The 22,118-nt window shown below is 36.1% G+C and overlaps 1 long non-coding RNA gene across 1 annotated transcript in view; it reads right to left on the bottom strand.

The window, feature by feature from the left end:
• Positions 1–22,118, bottom strand: part of LOC116551318 — a 652,551-nt gene that overhangs the window by 298,749 nt on the left and 331,684 nt on the right. The window contains exon 2 of the long non-coding RNA XR_004268843.1: positions 17,471–17,555. This is a non-coding gene — a long non-coding RNA (uncharacterized LOC116551318). The remainder of the gene's footprint in view (positions 1–17,470; positions 17,556–22,118) is intronic.

Here is a 22,118-nt window from a genome sequence, read left to right as displayed (position 1 = left end):
ATTGGTGGAAATATAAATTAGTACAGCCACTATGAAGAACAATATGATGGCCTCAAAAAATAAGAAGTAAAACAACCCTACTGTATTAGTTCATTCTCACATTCCTGTAAGAAATTTCTGAGACTGGGTAATTTATAAAGGAAAGAGGTTTAATTCACTCACAGTTTCATATGGCTTGGGAGGGCTCAGGAAACTTACAATCATAGCAAAAGGTAAAGGGGAGGAAAGAGAATTGCTACACAAGAAACTACTAAATGCTTATAAAACCATCAGATCTCATGAGAATTCACTCATTATTATGAGAATAGCATGAGGTAAACTGATCCCATGATTCAATTACCGTACCTCCACCTGATCTCTCCCTTGACACGTGGGGAATAGGGGGATTATAATTCAAGATGAAATTTGGGTGGTGGGACAAAGCCTAACTATAACAGTCTGCCACTGGCCCCTCTATAATTTTATCTTCTTTTCAAATTTCAAAACCAATCATACATTCCCAACAGTCCCTCGAAGTCTTAATTTACTCCAGCATTAACTCAAAGTTCCAAGTCCAAAGTCTCATCTGAGACAAGGCAAGTCTCTTCCACCTAGCAGCCTGTAAAATCACAAACAAGTTAGTTACTTCCAAGATACAATGAGGGTATAGGCATTGAATAAATGCTCTCATACAAAACAGGAGAAATTGGCCGAAATGAAGGGGCTACAGGCCCCACGCAAGTTGGAAATCCAATGAGGATTAAATCTTAAAGCTCCAAAATAATTATTTTGACTCCATGTCTCACATCCAGGTCACACTGATGCAAGAAGTGGGCTACCACAGCTTTGGGCAGTTCCACTACTGTAGCTTTGTAGAGAACAGCCCCACTCCTGGCTGCTTTTAAAGGCTGATGTTAAATGTCTGTGGCTTTTCCAGGTGTGTGGTGCAATTTGTTGGTGAATCTACCATTCTGGGGTCTGGAGGAGGGTGGTCCTCTTCTCACAGCTCCACTAGTCACTGCCCCAGTGGGGACTCTGTGTGTGGGCTCCAATCTCACATTTGCCTTCTGCACTGCCCAGCAGAGGTTCTTCATGAGGGCTCCACCCCTGTAGCAAACTTCTACCTGGACCTCCAGGCATTTCCATAAATCCTGTGAAATCTGGGCAGAGGTTTCCAAAACTCAATTCTTGACTTTTGTGCACCCCACACTCTCAGCACTACATGGAAGACACAAAGGCTTAGAGCTTTTATCCTCTGAAGCAATAGCCTGAGCTGATGTTGGTCTCTGTACTCAATGCAATGGCTAGAATGCAGGGCACCAAATCCTGAGACTGCACAAAACAGAAAGGCCTTGAGCCTGTCCCACAAAATCATTTTTTTCTTCTAGGTCTTTGGGTCTGTCATGGGATGGGCTGCCACAAAAGTCTCCGATATGCCCTGTTCCCATTGTGGTGATTAACATTTGACTCCTCATTATTTATGCAAATTTCTGCAGCTGGCTTGAATTTCTCCTCAGAATGTTTTTTTTTCTTTTTTATCACATCATCAGGCTGCAAATTTTCCAATCTTTTATGCTCTACTTCCCTTTTAAACATAAGTTCCAGTTCCAAACCATCTCTTTGTGAATGCATAAAACTGAATGGTTTTAAGACCACCCAAGTCACCTCTTGAATGCTTTCGTGCACAGAAACTTCTGTCAGATATCCTAAATCATCTGTCTCAAGTTCCCAGTTCCACACATCTCTAGGGGCAAGGGCAAAATGCTACCAATCTTTTTTCTAAAGTATAGCAAGATATACATTTCTTCCAGTTCTCAAAATATTTCTCATCTCCAGCTGAAACTGCCTCAGCCTGGACTTCATTATTCATATCACTATTAGCATTTTGGTCAAAGCCATTCAACAAGTCTCTAGGAAGTTTCAAACTTTACCACATCTGCCTGTCTTCTTCTGAGGCCTCCTAATTATTTCAACCTCTGCCTGCTACCCAGTTCTAAGTTGCTTCCATATTTTCAGATATCTTTATGGCAGCACCCCAGTCCTGGCACCATTTACTGTATTCGTTCATTCTCACATTGCTATAAGAATTTTATGAAAACGAGTAATTTATAAAAGAAAGAGATTTAATTGACTCACAGTTTAGTATGTCTGGGGAAGCCTCAGGAAACTTACAATCATGGCAGAAGGTGAAGGGGAAGCATGCACTTTCTTCACAAGGTGTCAGGAGAAAGAATGACCATAGGAGGAAATACCAAACACTTATAAAACCATTAGATTTCATGATTACTCACTCACTATTATGAGAAGAGCATAAGGGAAACTGCCACCATGACTAAATTACTTCCACCTGGTCTCTCCCTTGAGACATGGAGACTATGGGGATTACAGGGATGATAATTCAAGATAAGACTTGGGTATGGACACAAAGCCTAACTATATCACCTATCATCCAGCAGTCCTACTATGGACTTTTATCCAGAAGAAAGGAAATCAGTTTGTCAAAGCAATATCTGAAACCTCATGTTCATTGCAGCACTATTCACAATAGCCAAGAAATCAAAGCAACCTAAGAGTCCATCAACAAATGAATGTGTAGAGAAAATGAGGTACATACATACCATAGAATGTTACTCAGTCATAAAAAAGAATGAAATTCTGTTATTTGTAACACCATAAACAGATTAGGAGGACATTATGTTAAGTGAAATAAGCCAGGCACAGAAAGGCAAATACTGCATGTTCTCACCAATATGTAGAAGTTAAAAAAGAAAATTGAAATCATTTATATAGAGAGTAGAATGATGGTTATCACAGACTGGGAAGGGTAGTAGGGAGAAAGGAATAAAGAGGAGATGGTTAACAAGTATAAATATACAATTAGATAGAAGAAATAAGATCTAGTATTTGGTAGCAAAATAGGACAACTATAGTTAACAATAATTTATAGTATACTTCAAAATAACTAAAAGAATAGATTTAGAATGTTTCTAACATAAAGAAATGATAAACGTTTGAGGTGATGGATATGTCAATTACCCTGATTTGATCACTGCACATTGTATGCTTATATCAAAATATCACATGTACCCCCCAAATATGTAAATCTATTCTGTATCATAACAATTAAAAGTATTTTTTAAAAAGGAGAATTGTCAATATTTGAGACCCTTAAATATTAAATTCTAGCAATTCCTAGTGAAAAATCATTTTCTACCAAACTTCAACACCTGTAGAAACATCTGGTTTTAGATGGTATGTTGAACATATGATAATTTTAGTCTATTATCCAACAAGCCATAAGATGTATATTGAAAAGCAAACTAATAAATATACAGATATATTTGAAAACAATAAAGGGAACTCTTGTTTAAGAATCAACAGCTTAATATGTATCTAAAAGAGGGAAGCTGATATGAAGAACTAATAATGAGCTAAGAGTATAACCATAGGCAAAGGCCTTCCCCAAACAGGCATATACCAAAATCTGAGAAGTTTAAAAGAGGTATTTATCGTAAAAGGTGAAAGTGTAATGAGGTATCAGTTAATCTTTCAGGAGGGCCAACAGTGTGAGAGAATAATAAAAATCCCCCAAAATAAAAGAATTAGCATATATAGCAGGATATTAATAGAACAATTAGAAGAAACTTCAGAGAAGTATGCTTCATATAGTCAGAGAGATAAAGAAGTAATGGTGTATATTACATATTTATAGATATACATGTATATTCCTATTTTTCATGATTAGTTTATCTTGATTTATAAAAATTTTCATAAATTTTCATGAAAATTTTCATTTATAAAAATTTTCATAAATTTTCATGAAATTTTTCATAAATCAAGACAAACTAATCATGAAAAATAGGGATATACATGTATATCTATAAATATGTAATATACAATTACTCAAATACTACTCAATAAACAATAAAATATTTCATCTTTAAGTTTAATAAAGTCGTGAGGCAAAAGCAATGGTAAGTGAAATATGAAAGACAAATAAAAATATATGTAAGAGATCACTAAAAGGTCCAAACCTTAAATTTCAGAGGACAGAATTGAAAGAAGAAAAAGGAAATATTTAAGTCAATTATGGCCAAGAATTTCCCAGAACTAAAGAAACATACATGTTCTGAGGTTTGTGGCAAAAAATTCACACTACTGGTATGAGAACTCTCTAAAAGAAAACTAAGCTTAAAATGGTAAGCATTGCACAGAAGCAAACACAAATTATCTTCAGAGAACTAAACTTCAAACATAGGGCTTAAAGAATTCTCAGAATAAAATTCCAAGGAATATGATCCCAATATAAAAATCACAGAACATTTTAAGAAACAAATCATTATCAGTAAGTCAACAAAGCAAGAAACCACTGAATCAGATCTGGAAAAAATGTCAATATTAAAATAATCAGATTCAAAATAAGCAAACTCAATATGCTTCAAAATTAAGAAGTGAAATGAAAACATAAAGAAATTATCAAAAATATTAAGGTGGTTTTAAAAGCATATGAACTGAACATACATTGAAAAATATTGTAATTCTACTTAGAAGTTCAATAGATAGCATCAGATAGACACCATTAAAGAAAGAATAAGAGAACTGAGTGATAGATCTAAAAGAATTACCCTAAAATTATTAAAGAGAGTTGAAGACATGAAAAATAAGAAAAAGAGCTAAGAGGCATGAAAGACAGAGCAAGGCCTTGCATCTGTTTAGTTTCAGAAGGAGAGGAAAGATAAGGAATGAGGCAGAACTTTGGGAAACAATTTGTAAGTATCTCAACATGTTAAACATAGATTTATTATATCACCCAGCAATTACATTCCTAAGTATCTATCCAAGAGAAATGAAAACATGTGCCTCTACAAATAATACAGGCATTATTCATAATAGCCAAATAAACAACCCAAATGTCCATCAACAAATGGGTCAATGAACAAGCACAATATGGTATATAATGAAATTTCATGTGGCAATTAAGTACTGAAACCAACTACAACATGGATGGACCTTGTAAATATAGTAATCACTGAAAGAGGCCAGTCACAAAGCTCCATATATGACATGATACCATTTATATGAAATTTAAGAATAGGCAAATCTGTGAAAACAGAAAGAAGATTTCTGGTTGCCAGGGTATGAAGAAGAATGTTGTGGGGAGAAGGAGTAAAGACAATGGAGAGTGACTGCTAGTAGGTACAAAGTTTTCTTGTGTGTTTAAAAAATGTTCTAAGGCCAGGCGCAATGACTCACACCTGTAATCCCAACACTTTGAGAAACTGGGGTGGGTGGATTGCTTGAGCTGGGAAACACAGTGAAACCCCATTTCTACTAAAATATAAAAAATTAGCCACGCATGGTAGTGTGTGTCTGTAATCCCAGCTACTCAGGAGGCTGAGGCAGAATTGCTTGAACCCAGGAGGCAGAGGTTGCAGTGAGCCAAGATCACACCACTGCACTCCAGCCTGGGTGACAGAGCAAGACTCTGTCTCAAAAAATAAAAAAAATAAAGTTCTAAAATAAGGCCAGGCATGGTGGCTCACGCCTGTAATCCCAGCACATTGGGAGGCTGAGGCAGGTGGATCACTTGAGGTCAGGAGTTCAAGACCAGCCTGGCCAACATGGTGAAACCCCGTCTCTACTAAAAACACAAAAATTAGCCAGGCATGGTGGCATGTGCTTGTGGTCCCAGCTTCTTGGGAGGCTAAGGCAGAAGAATCGCTTGAACCTGGGAGGCAGAGGTTGCAATGAGCCGAGACCACACCACTACACTCCAGCCCGAGACTCTGTCTTAAAAAGTTTTAAAGTGAGATTATACTTATAATTGCAGAACTATTAAAATCTTCAAATCTGCTGAAAACCATTGAACTTATGCACCATAAAGCCTACTGTAAATGGGTGAACTTTATGATGTGTAAATTATATCTCAATAAATAGGTAAAAAGAAAAGTGATGAAACATAAAAAGTAATGGACTAGGGGCAACAATTTAAAATATTAGTAACTGGGAATTTTTCAAAACTAATAAAAATCACCAATCCTTAGGTTCAAAACTTTGACTGAATCCCTAGCAGAATAAAAACATTCTTAAAAATTAACATTTGGTCAAATGGTATTTCTTTTTCTAGATCCTTGAGGAATTGCCACACTGTCTTCCACAATGGTTGCACTAATTTACACTTCCACCAACAGTGTAAAAGCATTCCTATTTCTTCATATCCTCTCCAGCATCTGTTTTGTCTAGATTTTTTAATGATCACCATTCTAACTGGCATGAGATGGTATCCCATTACTGGATATATACCCAAAGGATTATAAATCATTCTATTATAAAGATAAATGCACAAGTATGTTCATTGCAGCACTGTTTACAATAACAAAGACTTGGAACCAACCCAAATGCCCATCAATGATAGACTGAATAAAGAATGTGGCACATATACACCATGGAATACTATGCAGCCATACAAAAGGATGAGTTCATGTCCTTTGCAGGGACATGGATGAATCTGGAAACCATCATTCTCAGCAAACTGACACAAGAACAGAAAACCAAACACCACATGTTCTCACTTATAAGTGGGTGCTGAACAATGAGAACGCATGGGACACAGGGAGGGGGAACATCACACACTGGGGTCTGTTGTGGGGTGGAGGGGCTAGAGGAGTGATAGCAGGGTGTGGGGAGGTTGGGAAGGGATAACATTAGGAGAAATACCTAATGTAGGTGAATGGGGGGTGGAGGTAGCAAACAACCATGTCATGTATATACTTATGTAACAATCCTACAAGATCTGCACATGTATCCAAAAACTTAAAGTACAAAAATCCAAAAAAAAAAAAAAAAAAAATCCACATTTAGACAAATCAAAATGAATAGCAAAACAAGAATGTTTCTAAATTTGGTTTAACTTTTATTTCCTCCTGATTAGGTTAAAGTGGGCATTCTGAGGGGAATATCACAGAAGTGACCTGGTGCTTTTCTCCCTGTTTTCCATCTGTTGATGCACAATGTTGACTTGTCCCATCATTGGTGATGTTCATTTTGATCACTTGAGTAGAGTGGGCTTTGCCTAGTTTCTCCATTGAAAAGGTTACTATTTTTCCCTTGATGGCAAGCATTTTTCGAGGAGTTAGTCTGAGACTATGTGAATATCTCATTCTTCAATGCATTCTCACCCAGTAATTTTAGCCCAATGAAACTTTTTTATTCCATTGTTCCTTCCCTACCTTTTGGTGATATTTTACTATAAGAAAGTGTTTTTTTTTTTATCCTAATTGGTTTTTTCTTTTATTTGTCTATTTACATTAGTAAAGAATCATGTACCATTTTACTTAATGAGATAATCTATTACTATCATTATTAATTTTGACACTCAAATTGTTCCATATTTGTCTAGTGAAAGCCATTGCAAGCTTTTGACATCTCACCATAATTCTTTTAGAGCTTCTTTACTGTATGTCACAACATAATAGTATGGTTAACTTTATATATTTTCTGCCTAGCTCTAGAATCAGGCATTTCTCCAAGAATCCCTAGTTCTCTTTATCAAAGAATAGTATGTAAACACAAGATTTGGGCACCAGGTATGCTCATTGTCACCGGGGTTTTGCTATTCCCAGGTCCATTCAGTAGATACAGCCAGGAGATATTTTTCTGTATACAGATACCTACACATACACATACACAAGTATGAAAACACAACTATACATTTACATCTATATCTACTTCTATACCTATTCCTATATTGAAAACCATCAGCTCACAGCACTGCCTCCAATTCCAATCTGACACCATAGCGTTCATTGCGTTTTTCTCCTTTTTCACATTGGTGACTCCCTTCTTTGAGAATGAGAAAACTGACCTCCATTATCCCCAATATTTTCTCCATGACCCAAATTGTAACCAATCTCCTAACTGAAGCAGAGTTGTAATTTTGCTTAATCATCTTTTTGAAGGCCCTGACAGTGGCAGCTGACTTCCTTAGATCTTTCAGTGTTGGTTCTAGTCTTTGTCCACTGCCTTTCTCACTCAGGCCTAATGGCTTTCTTTTTAAGTTATTTTTATACTTTTTTTTTTCTGAGACAGGGTTTTGGTCTGTTACCCAGGCTGGAGTGCAGTGGTGCTATAACAGCTCACAGCAGGGCAGCCTGGAACTCCTGGACTTAAGTGATCTTCCCACCTTAGCCTTCTGAGTAGCTGAATCTACAGGTGTCTGCCAGCACACCTCGCTAATTTTGTTTGTTTGTATTTTTTTGTAGAGTCACGGTCTTACTATGTTACCCAGGAATGTCTTGAACTCCTGGGCTCAATGATCCTCCCTCCTCGGCTTCCCAAAGTGCTGAGTTTACAGGCCTGCACCACCCTTCCCTGCCCACTTTTCTGTTTTAATAGAGTAACATTTGAATATTTACAGACATTTAAGGAAAAAGGTAAAGCAGCATGAGCAATTGAAAGCACAACTATGCCAACTTAATTTGGTTCTTAAAGTTCCAACTGTAATTGTAATATACTTCTAGATAAAAACTATTAAATTATATTTTACTATAGTCACTCTGTTGTGCTACCAAATACTAGGTCATATTCATTCTTTCTCTCTATATATACTTGCATCCATTGACCATTCTCAATTCCTCTTAACCCTCTCCTACCCTTCTCAGCCTCTGGTAGCCATCCTTCTACTCTCTATCTCCATGAGTTCAATTGTTTTAATTTTTAGCTCCCATATATAAGCGAGTACATGTGATGTTTGTCTTTCTGTGCCTGGCTTATTTCACTGAACATAATGACCTCCAGTTCCATCCACGTTGTTGCAAATGACAGGATCTCATTTTTTTTATGACTGAATAATACGCCATCGTGTATATGGACCACATGTCCTTTATCCATTCATCAGTCAATATGGGAAAACCTTATTTTGTAAAACAATTTTTTTTTCTGATCCATTTTTTTTCCTGCATCCTAGGTGTCTGAGAGCAGATTCCTTTGGAGAAGCCTTAAATTGCAAAAGAAGGCAGTATTTTTCTTGGGAGCTTATATTCTAGTTCAATTTCAATTAGCTAGCTGCTTCTTGAGTCAAATCTAGAGCCTGCTCAAGAATAGTTGTCCAAAAGAGAAAAGACATTAGGCAGCCAGAACCTCTTCTTTGATAAAGGGTCAGTCCTTGGATGAAGGATCATCTTTGATTTTCCTTGAGACAGGATAAACAATATCCCCTTTTCTTCAGTATTCTACAGTTTGTATGATAACTAGGATATCTTATGTGTATCCTATGGGTCTACACATAAGATAATCTTGTACTGAAGATTCCTAAAACAGAATTAGGAACAGTATCAAGAAAATTCCACTGCATCTCCTGTGCAACTCTTGCATCATTAACATCAGGCTCCAGGCTTTAGCCTTCTGCACAATCACCTTACAATTAGAAAAGTAGCAAGTTGTCCTCTTTTTTTAGAAAATATTCCCAAACCTCAAACCCTACCCAGGACACACTTCGCAATTTTCTTGATTTTTTGATTCTTTTTGGCCTTGAATGAACTGGAAATCAGGAAAAAGGGTAAGTCTTCTTGTTAGGTATTTGGACCTCAGAAAATACATCAACCACTTCCCACCTCCCTTTGGCTGTTCTACCAAGGCCCTGTACTGAGGAGAGCTTCAGGCTTGCTTGGATTCTGCCTTTTGGGAGGCAATGGTTCACTTCCAAAGACTTAGCAAAGTGCACACTAGGAAAGCCTAAGAGTCATTTGCATACAAAAAGGCCCCCTTCAGGTCAGCTGACAAGCTGATATAACACATTGGGTTATACAAGGCTTCCCAGGTCCAAGAGACATAGAATGAGACAGGTTAGTCCCCCAAGGCCCACTGATGACAGGACCTTTGCACTTGCTATTTGCACTGTCTGATGTGCTCTAGGAAGCCATACAGCCATCTTCTATTCTCCATCAAGACTTTTCTTTTAAGAAAAGTCACTTAAATGATATTTTCTTATGGAGGCTACTCTACTTATGAGAGTAGGGTTCAAAAATTTATGAGAACTATAATTTTTAAGTATATAATTTAAAAATCATAGATTTTTAAACTATAAAATATATAATTAAAAATTATAGATTTTTAAACTATAAAATATATAATTTTTAAACTATATATTTTAAAATTATAGTTCTGACCCCTATATTTTATCTCTCCTTGACTTCTTTGCTTTATTTTATAGCATGAGAAATAATCATGGAATACATTATTTTATTTTGTATGTTATTTTGCATGTTTTTGTTTGTTTTATTTTGTACATTTCCATGTTTTCTTCCTACTAGAATCTACACCAGAATGTATGATTACAAAGACAAGAGTTTTTGTTTCTTTTGACCATGGCTGTATCCCCAGTTCCTGGCCCATAGGAGGATTGTAAAATGAAATAAATGAACTCAGAATTACCTCCATTTTTTTTTTGCAAGGGGGATGATTCTTCAACTGTGTTTTTCTTAGGTCTTTGATACCTTAACATCCCTTCTCTCTTTTACCTCTCCTATCTTTCCCTCATTTTCTCATCCCAGTCCACTGACAAACATACTTACCTACTCACTCATTCCTTTAACCCTAATTCCTCATCCTACTCACGTCTCAAATTTCATTCTCTGCTAAAATTCATGAACATGCATGCTGCGTTGTCTGCTTCCACTCTTTCCATTTATCCCACCACTCACTGTATAGTCTCTATTCCATCCAATCATTTTGTTTAGTTCTCATATTGCTGATATTTCTGCAACTTTTTACTGTGCTGATTATTTTTGTTTTATTTTAATTGTCCTCCCTGGAACTTGTAACATTTCTCCTCATTCTTGCCTCTGTGTAAATTCTTTCTTTTCTGTGATTGGTTTCCGTTCTTCTGACCATCCCTTAAATTGCTTTTTTGCTTTTCTCCAAGATGCCATCTGCATTTCTTTTACCTGTTTACTCTAAAAATTATATTTAGTGATGTTAACAAATATCTAGCTTTAATCATCAACTGCAATACACAATTGTTACATTTATGTCCACTGTCTTTTTTCTAAATTCTAATATCATATTTTTAACGAGTGTGCTAACTAGCTAAGGAAGAAGAGTGTGGCACAGAGGACAAACTCATTTACTGACCACTTCATTACAATGTGATTAGTGCTGTTGTAAAATGAAAACAGGCTGCAATGGGTTCTTCCACTTATTAGCTATGAGACTTGGAAACGTTACGTGAGTTCTCTCTGTCTTCTCCTTTGTAAAATGAGCATGACATGTGGTATCTACCTGATGTGGCTGTAGACAGAAGTAGATGAAGTAATCCAAGTATAGAATGTAGAATCATATCTAGAACTAAATTAATATTATTGTTTTAAGTTTTTAGTACATGGGCAAGGCCTAGTGATCATTTAGGCTTTTTGGAAGAGGTTATATGCATGCTGAATTCCAAAGAATGAGGAGTAGATGAACCAGTTAAAGAAGGGTAGGAAGGATATTTCAAGCACATAAATAATGATACATAATGTATTGTGTAATGTGTCATTATTTATGTATTCATGTGCTTAAAGCAACATGAAAAATGACACATATTATGGAAGCATAAGCTATGTGAGAGAACAAGCAGATATTAGATATTTCTAGAGTATCAATTTCAAAGTGCAGAATTTTCAGAGGTAAAATTATAAAATAAACAGAGGCCAGGTCATGGAATACCATACTAAAAAATGTGGTTGTAGTCTACAGGTAGTCAAAAATTTAAATTTTAAACATGGAAATAATTAAATAATCTTTTAAATTCTAGGTAGAATTACACTGGCAGCAATGTGTAGCATGCCATAAAAATAAAAGAATGTAGTGAAAAAAACTGAGAAAAAATTATGTCCATAATCTCACATGAGACAGCTCTTAGGAGCGTCCCAAAATAGCGATAGTTTCAAGGGATGATGGAGCTGCTATACTCATTGTCTGGGGCAGAGTCTGGAAAATATTGATTGTGATAGTTCACAAGGTTGGATCAACCGCAGGTCACACAATTAAGTCTAATGTGCCAAAAACTAGTAGGTCTGATCATAGAAATATAAGTAAACTAGAGTGGGGACAAAAAGAATTAATTTAGAGAGATAGAAATAAACATTATGAAGGTGTTTAATTCCAAGTGATACACAAGGAACATACATGTGGAATATGGAGTTATCTAAATTGAAGTTTAAAGCACATCTTGGGGGTAGACTGCAAAAGGCATTAAGTATTTGGTCAGCAATTTTTAGTGTTATAAAAGTTCAGAAATTATTTTTACCATATTTATTAGTTTCTGAATGTGTTTTACTTATTGTCATGGAAAAATGAAATTAAAAAAATAAAACCTCCATGGAGATACACAAAATTAGATGCAGGGCAATATATTTAATTCATTTCTACATTTTATGATTACATGTATTAGGTAGTAGATTTAAAATCTTCACTTCAGGAAATAGGTGAAAGAGAATACAGATCACATGAGAACTGAGGTCTTAATATTAAAATGTGTTTTACAATATATTCATTACATTTGTAACTGACCCATATAATGGACTGACCATGTTCATTGCAGTTATTAATTCAGAATGTCTACAGCATTAGGGTGGAGTACGATGTCAAAAGAATTTTGTGAAGTCTATATTCTGATTAAGAATATGAGTGCTGAGTTGTTCATTCATTCAAAGTAATCACAATCATCTTATGTTTATATACTATATTAAATCACAAGAGTCCAGAGCATTCTATAAATTGAAATTACTCTAGTGTTCAGCTACAACAATAATAGTACAATGTGAAATCAGATAATACAAGCTACAGGAACCTACCAGAATTTGAAATATGCCCATGTTACAATACATGTTTTAAAATAAGTCCTATGAGTTCAAATTAATAATCTTGTTTATATACAGAATAGCATCTTAGAATCGCAGCATCTTAATAAAGTAAGAAGAGACCTTGACGATCACCTTTTCCAACCATTTCATTTCACAGATGAGGAAACTAATTTCTACAGTTTTGATTTCTTGCTGGTTCCTACTAAATTGCAACATTACCTTCATGCTATTGCTTGCAAAAGTAATATTATGTTATTTACTGAATATAAATATGAAAAATATGTATTATCAATACCACCCAATTCAGAAATTTAAATCCTAAAAGTTCCATGTATAAGCTACTCAAGATGGTGTCAAGTTCATTGCCAGAAAGTTGTCATAACTGGGAGCCAGAAATGGTTAAATTAAGGAGTGATGTTATTGTGTAAAACGGAATGTTCTTTCCCTCACCCCATGCCTGATTCCCATGTTTCCTCCCTAAATGTGCAAACCTGTCTGCCACTGTTTAATCTATGAAAAGAGGAGATGGCAAGCCTTTGTCATCATTTGGAGGGTCCAGATAAATACATAATACATGTAGATTTTCCAGACATTTAAATCAGGGGTGATTTTTAACACTCTGCTGTGTTAATAGCAGTCCCTGAAGTTCTGAGAACTATCCAGCTACACTGGCTAATTTAGGCAACATCCTGACCCTACAACCCATCATATTGCTTTTTTCACTGAAAGTATTTATTCAAACTACTCTATGAGCTTCCAGCTATGTTTTGGGTTCTATCTTCTCTTGATCATTTAGTTGTACTTTTTGACCCTTCCTCTTCTAAAAGTCCCAGCCTACCAGTCCTCTCTTTTCTCAACCTTCCCAGAACTCTTCAATCAAAAGAACACGGTGAAAATGACATTCTGGGCCTTCTGAGCCCAGTTTTTAAGAAGTGTATCAGCTTCTGCAGTCTCATTGTTGGCAAACTCCATCTTGGGCAGTAGCCACCATGTTGTGAGGAAGCCCAATCTAGGAGAGTAAATAAGTGGAGGCCACCTGCAAAGAAGCCCTGGAGAATGAGTAACCCACCCAAATTCCTGTTCCAACTATGCACCCAGTTGAATGAACTCACATAAGTGATCCCAGTCAACATCATATGGAGAAAAAGAACTGTCCATTAAGGCATTTAGCATGCCTTAATTTCTTACCCACAGAATATTAAGAAAAGATAAATAGTTACTTCAAGCCACTACATTTGTGCATTCCTTTATACATATCAATTGATATTCGAAAAACTCCCCACACATAAACATTATATCCAACTTCTGTTTTAAAAAGAAGCATTGCTATCCGTCGAAGCAGAACTTAGGCTTTCTCAAGTTCAGTGAGACCTTGAGGGTGTGTCATATATTGTACAATGTGGGAAGATTTACAGCCTTGGGGACCGTCAGGCATTGTACCCTATAGGATACTCCAGAGGCAAGAGCAGCAGTGGGAGCAGAAAAGGGCCTCCCTGGGATGACCTTCCAGTAGGCAACTGCCACAGGAAAGCCTATGTACAGTTAAAGGAACACAATTGTCCCTGATCACATGGAAGCCTTCTCCAGATGCTGCCACAAAGAGTGGGAAGGGGTCGTGGAGCAGAGGTTGAGGATCTGTGAAAAGTGCAGTGACAAGCTAGTAAGTGTTGTAAATATGACTGTGCAATGAATCAACCTGCAAAAAATGAGAAACCAAGATTCAAAGAAGCAACTCTAATTGGTTCAGCTTAGAATAGGCCCCCGCCTTTGGACCAATTAAAAATAGGAAGATTTTATTGTATGAATATAAATACTACTGGCTAGGCCATGGTACTACATGGATGGGAGGAGTGGGCGGAGTACATAACTGTTGCTAGTTCCATTGTGTGTATCTATTAGAGCTTATTTTCTGAATTGCAATGATGTATTAGCTGACCTTTTATGGAAGATTGGGATTATCATTACATCCCTAGAGCACAGGAAGCCCCCCATACTAGAGCCATTCAATAAATATTAGTTCTGTTTTTCCCACACTTAACTGGTACATTCCATACCTGGTACTGCCCCTGTTTCTAGCAATATGGCCATGTGATGTAGATTATTAGTGATGGTGAGGGAGATGTATTTAGCACTTGAACATTTTTCAAAGTACTTTCACATAGGTATAGGATTTATCTCTATGCAGTAATGTAGGCAACATAATTTTGTTTTTCTTTTTTAAGATATAGTTTCACTCTTATCACTTAGGCTGGAGTGCAGTGGTGCCATTTTGGCTCACTGCAACCTCCATCTCCTGGGTTCAAGCAATTCTCCTGCCTCAGCCTCCCGAGTAGCTGGGATTAAAGGTAGCTGCCACTGCACCAGGCTAATTTTTTTTTGTATTTTTAGTAGAGACAGGGTTTCATCATGTTGGACAGGCTGGCTTGAAGTCCTGATCTAAGGTGATCCACCTGCCTTGGCCTCCCAAAGTGCTGGGATTACAGGTGTGAGCCACCGCATCTGGCTAGGCAATATAATTTTAACCTCTCAACAGAAAAAGAAGATTCAAAGAATTTGTGTATCTTGTGTATGGATTTTCTGAAGGTCATAGGGAGCTGGATCACTGTGTAACATCCTTGTACAGGAAGTAGGAGTACTGGGTAAGGCAGGGTCCAAAACAGAATCACACATAAAGGGAGTTCAGGTTGGCTCTGGCAAGTTTCCAAGGTGTAAGGTGAGGTGAATAAGCATCAGATTCAGTGATTCTGAGAGTGGGAAGCAGAACTGGCCACATGAACCATGCTGGTTGCTTTGAGTAGATGAAGTATTTTGTTATTAGCAGTGCTGCCCCACTTAAAACAGTTCCCAGCTGGAGTTTTCAGAAGAAGAATGTGCAGCTACTTAAGGAAGTCTGACAGTACGGTAAGGCCTAGCATAGTGTTTGAGACTCAGAAGGCCCTAAACTCTGGGCAGTTCTTTCAATACTCATGATCTGTAATTATCCCAATTCATGTCATCTCACCACAACTACAGATGTGCTTTGCCTGTTAGTCCAGGCTGTGGCTTGTTAACTGTAAACCCTGGGCCACTTTCTTCACCCTTCTGATACCTAGCTTCTTCCCTTGTAACATGAGATCATGCTGTCTTTCTCAAGAGTGAAAGAGTGACTAAATCAACTAAGACTTAAAGCATTGATCCTAGTGCCTCATAAGAGGAAGACATTCTATATTTTACCTCCCCAGTCTCTTCAGTGGCAGTAGTAAAAGACTTCAAATCCCTCTTAGTCTTATTACTTTATTAATAATGGAAAATGTTGAACTAGAAAACAATTTTTCCTCCTTCTTCCCCCTGAAGACTCTGGGCCTCTTGGAATATTTATTTTAGAACGAAGCTGTTGCAGCAATACATCGCACACATCACATCTTAACTTGGGAAAGTGACTTAGCCTTTTTAAGCCACAGTTTTTTTCATCTTTAAAATGGGTATAATAATAACACCTCTCTCCTAAAGTTGTAAGGATTCAATGTGCACTTAGCATTGATGTAAATGTAAAGCACTGAGCACAGTGCCCATTGCATAGTAAGCATGCAATAATTGTTAACTAGCATTATGATTAAGCTTCAGTTTACTCACCTACAGATGAGGTATTGAAATGTCTACTTTGAAGAGTATTTTGAGAATTAAAGTGGAGATTGTTTATAGAAATATGTAGAGATTAATAACTGGTACATCGTAAGCACACAGCCAAAGATTATTCATCTCTTCTTTTTATAAAATAGTTATAAGATTATTCATCGCTTCTTGTAAAATACCTTAATTAAAATAGGTGCTCAAACAAATGCAAACCTTTACTGTTCATAAGTACCAGTATTTATTTCCAATGGAAGAAACTTCCTGTCACCTAGAAATTAGGAGATAAGAATCCTTGGTTTTGTGGAGAAGGGGAAGGTTATTTAAGGAAAGGTGAAGCGATTTAAGGATTTTAATATGCAAGGTCAAATTCTCAACTGTGAAAAGAAATTTAAAATTACTCTCTGCCAATAAATACATAGTAGGCTTTAAGGTGATGCTATAAAACAACTGTTATAGGCTCTGATATCCCAGCCATATCCACACAAGTGCACACCAACAAGCCAATTTACACTATTTGGTTGTAATCTTGTTCCATTTCCCTACATTTCTGAGAAGAAAGGAATTATTAATTGTTGTTTACTTTGATACTTCACTACATTAGTGAGCTAGGCTACACCATAAGTTCTGGCCTGAGTTCAAAGATTAGCAAAAACAATTTGGCTTAAGGTGTTTTCAATTTGATTTTCTACCAAATCAGCAATATAAAAACTATACAAATGAAGAAATCAATGAGAAAACAAACTTCTTGATCCTTTTCACAAGTGAGATGATCAACCATGTGGATGCAGGAGCTGAGTTCTTTCTATTAATCTAGAAAATGGGCTTGTCAATATTCAAAGGTCTAACTTCATTAAATGCGTCCCTTTTTGCTATGCGACAGTTACATGCTTTAGTGTTCTTATTGCTTCATCTAGATTTCAAAAATACTTGGTTATGCATGGCCTGACAAAATATGTTACTATCCACTTTGTAGCACAACAACTTGCATTAGACTTTGATTGTTAGCTTGCAGTAATCATTTTTGAGTAGTTACACACCTTTATATAAAGAATTGCAGAATAAGCATTATTCTTGTTATGAATCTTCTCCACAGAAAGTACCCAAGAGGTAAAATATTGGCATCTAAAGTTAAAGGAATAAAAAATGCATAAGCTGTTTAATGTATAGATAATGGAGAATTCAGTGTTTTCTTCATAAGGAATTCATTTTCTAAGAAATAGCTTTAATTAAAAATCTCTGATAAAACAGAGAATTTTAAAGCATTTTTGACAAAAGATTTAATAATTTAAAGACATTTTATTTTCATTTGAAAGAATGTAAAAATGTAAATCTCATTTACTTAAATGTGATAATGTAGCCCTGTAGAATTGTCTTTAAAATGAATAAAATCCCCGTGGTTATTTTATCGAACAAGACTAGGGACTTTACAGTAAAGAGAAATGAAATCTAAAGTACTGTAAGACAAAATCAGGAATATGATTGAAAGATAAATTTGTTAGAAGATTTTCTAATGCTAATGAAGTATAATTTAGAAAAAAATTCTATAATCTTAGAAATTCTGTAACTTTGTGCAGATATAGATAGAGGAGTACTAAAAATGTAAAGCCTCAAACCAAGAGGTGAAATTGGAGAAAAACTAAAAGTAATTCAAAGAAATGTAAAAGAAAATTGTTTAATTTGGAAGAAATATCTTCTGTGAAGTGGACGTCCTGATAGGCAGTGAAGTTTTGCCAATGTGGTTATGTATTCCCATTTAAACATTTTTAACTTTGTAGTTAATAGACTAGGCAAATGTTTAACCCTCACTTCATTCTGCGGTCAAAAAGAAGTTTGCAGTTAATATGTATCAGTTTGTAGCATACTCTATGCTCTCATTTGTACTTGGAAATAGGAAAAGAGAAGAAAGATCGTTGATTCTTTCTTCCTATTGCCAGAAGTTTTTCTTTTACTGTACCTGATTGTGTCTTATACAGAAGTACTGTAGTAGTTCAGAAAGAGGATGGGGCAGTAAGAAATGTTTGAAATGACTGAGGATAAGCATCTACCAGTATATTTGTCATGCTCCTTGATCTGATAACATCAAGGAAGTTTCAAGAAATAGTTCTGGCTCCAAGAGTTGCTTAATTATATTGTAAGAACTTTCCTCAACCACAAGGATGAATGTGGATAACAATAATAATGATAATAGCCTATACCAAAAATTGGTCTATAAATACTTATTGCTTATCAATTCTCACACCAAGAGTCTGAATTTTTGCTGAAATACCATTTACTATATTCAAAATGTGCCACAAAATAATAAAACATTAATTATTTATATTGAATGTTTATTAGGAAACCCTTGTTAATGTAGGACATCATCTAGTCATCACGTTTTGTTTCGTTCTTAAAGAATCTGAAGAAAATAAGAGATTAAAACAAAATATTTTAAAAAAAATTCTCCTACATCTTTTTCATTCATTCTGTACATAAGAAATAACTCCTGAGAATGGAGCAAGTAGTACATAGTTTGTATAAACAAAATTCTATTCTTAAATTGATTTCAAGATAGCCCAGGACAACTGATTCAATGCTCTTTGATGGTCTTAGCTCAGAGGAGACTTTCTACATGAGATGTAGAATCTCACAGGACTTCCCTATTATTTATTATCAAATTACTTTCTTATTATCAAATTACTTCAGTTCTTTATACTCTTTTCTCTGTTTAGACAAAGTCTTGGGAAATTGGCATTTCACCATCACCTTTTGTCTTGTGGAAGTGTACATAAATAAATGTACACTTTTTAGGTATAAATAAAATAAATTGGCTTCATTTGATTAATTTTCATATTGACACAAATATCTTCCTTTGAGCAGCTGAAAACATTTCCCTCTGCAGTTTAAAAATGTGCTTTATAAAAATTCATCTTCCCTTTTGGACAAGGTTCCAAAATTTTTAAGAACAACAACAGTGACAGGGACACTTTCAGCACCATGTTAACTATTTATGCATGTGTGCACACACAACCACATATGGATGTAGAGGATATCAGATTATCATCATGCATATAACCATGATTCCAAAGGGTCTCAGAAGGAAGTATTCAAATTGTTTTTATAATTATGGGCTGAATTTTCTGTGTTCTACTCTCCATTTCTGGCTAATAGTGATTTCAGTTTTTGACATGAAGTCTTAAAATATGTCTCTCAGACACCCTTGCCATGACCATGAAGCATTAATAAACTGAGAAACAGAAGTTACAATGTATGAGAAATTAATTTATTTAGTGGTGCTACATCAAGAGTCACTGATGGATATTGAGGGGCAAAAGGAGAAATATCTGGAGTCTGGGCTCTGAGTCCTCCACACTTCACCCAGAGTAGCCATACATATATTTGCTCTGTGAATTGGGGTCATACGCAAGATTTCCTTTGCTTTAAACAAGTGGTTGGCTGCTGAAGAAATATTTAAGTAACATTTGTTTTTTAGAAATTAGTTTTTAAAGAGAAAATATGGCTTAAAGAGGATAAGGGATTGACCCAAAATAACACAGCTATTTAGAAACAAACTCTCTTGCTTATGTTTATTCCACTCTAACCTTAGTGTTTTTACAGAGATGACTCTGCATACCTTGAATAGATTCCAAGCCCTACTCTGATGGTTCTGCAGTGTTGTCTAACATGCTTCAAAGCTCAGCTTAAACTATCTTTCTATGATGGAGCCTTCTAGTGCTCACACATATCTAATTCTCCTCTTCTGAGCTTATCGGTGGGTTAAACATTCTCACTCCTTTGCAGTTAGGTGGAGCCATGTAACAGCACAATACATTGTGAGTTGGAGTGATGTGAGTTACTTCAGTGCTAAACCATCCAAGCCAATGTGAGACCCTCTGGTACTCTGTCCTCTATTTAGGTAACTAAGAAAGCTATGTGTTTCTAATATGGTGATGCCTGTTTCAGCCTGGGCTTTGGGAGATTAGGTGGAGCTGATACTCCTTCAACTCACAATAGATTGTACAATGAGCTAGAAGTAAACTGTTGGTATGGTAAGCCACTGGGATACCACAGTCAACTAATTACTGAAACATAACCTACCCTGTCTAATTAATGCTTGTTGGCAGGATTTGCTGAATGACAATTGAAGCTTGAATTCTGCCTGCAAAAATTTCTAACAGGCATTGCCAATGCCATATTCATACATGAAGAGCCCTGAACCAGTGTTATCATCATTAGTTTCTATCAAAAGTGAAGAAATGCACAAAAGAAGGGCATAAACCAAGGTCATTAATGACGATTTCTCATGAAAATAATAAAGGATTCTTGAAGAAATAGCAGGTTTGGGGCAGGAATGATACAGGTGAATTTGAGAGGAAGCTATTAGGCTACTGAAGATACGTCAAAACAGGCAGGAGTCTATTTTAAAAGCTCCCAAGTTGATTAGGGTAAAAAGAATAATGTCTACATTATTGATTGAAAAAATATGTCATATTTTAAATTTATTTCAGACATTATTCTTTTTATCCCAATTGACTTCTTCAATCCAGAAGCTCATAATTATACTGACAAAACTCTCACTGATCACCACTAAGGTTTCTATGATACCAACTTGTTATTCTAAAAGGTGCCCAAGAAAAAAGGTGGAGACAGAGAAAGAAATGAGATATATGTTAACATTCTTTTTTGAACTATATTTTATGGTAAAGAAAGAGTTAACAAAAAAAATTTCTATGTTGAGGAATTGTAATGATAGCAGAAGGAAGGGCAGAATTAAGAATGCACCATTTTGTAACCCCTACTGAAATAATGTATAAAGCCAATAATAATCAATGGCTACTAAAATTCTTAAAAGACATTCTTTACATGATGCCTACAAGATGGTAGAATAAGCATTACAGCTCTTATTCCCATATAGAAACATCTATTTGAACAACCATCCATTCATGAGAATACATTCACAAAAGCTAAGAAATTCAGATGAAAGATTTCATCACCTGAGTATAGCACACAAATAAGATGCATTGAAAAAGATAGAAAGGACAATTTCCCTTTAGCAGTGTCACCACTTTCCCAAGTCCACACAGTGCAACTGGGGGAGAGACAGCCTCAACATACTAAAAGGAAAGTAAAATGAGCACCTGACTGCAAGAACCTGAACACCAGGCATCCTCTGTGAATGCAGCACCAAGCCAACTCTTGCAGACTCAGGCTCCAGACCAGCCCCAGTGGACCCAGATTGCAGACTGAACTTGACAAACCCAGGCTTTAGACCCACCCCTGTGTCTGGCCAGTCCCTGAAGCACCAGACTCCAAGCTGGTCCCCAAGGCTCCAGGCCCCACACTGCATATGAGGGAACCACTATATCATTATCACAGGATTTCTCAGCAGAAATATTACAGGCTGGGAGAGAGTGGGATAGTATATTCTAAAGTACTGAAAGGAAAAAATTTGCAATCAAGAATACTATACTTAACAAAGCTATCCTTCAGAAACGAAGACATAATTTTTCCAGACAAACAAAAGTTGAGAGAGGTCATCATGACTAGATGTGTCTTTTAAAATTTTTTTGTATTTTTTTTTTTTTCTGAGACCTAGACTCACTTTGTTGCACAGGCTGCAGTGCAGTGGCTGGAGTGCAGTGATCTTGGCTCACTGCAACCTTTGCCTCCTGGGGTCAAGCAATTCTCATGCCTCAGCCTCCTGAGTAG

This window comes from Sapajus apella, unplaced genomic scaffold (assembly GCF_009761245.1).
Source record: "Sapajus apella isolate SASKATOON/1434 unplaced genomic scaffold, GSC_monkey_1.0 scaffold9, whole genome shotgun sequence".
NCBI classification, from domain to species: domain Eukaryota; kingdom Metazoa; phylum Chordata; class Mammalia; order Primates; family Cebidae; genus Sapajus; species Sapajus apella.
Note: the sequence above shows the minus strand (reverse complement) of the source record. Positions and strands in the feature narration are given on the sequence as shown.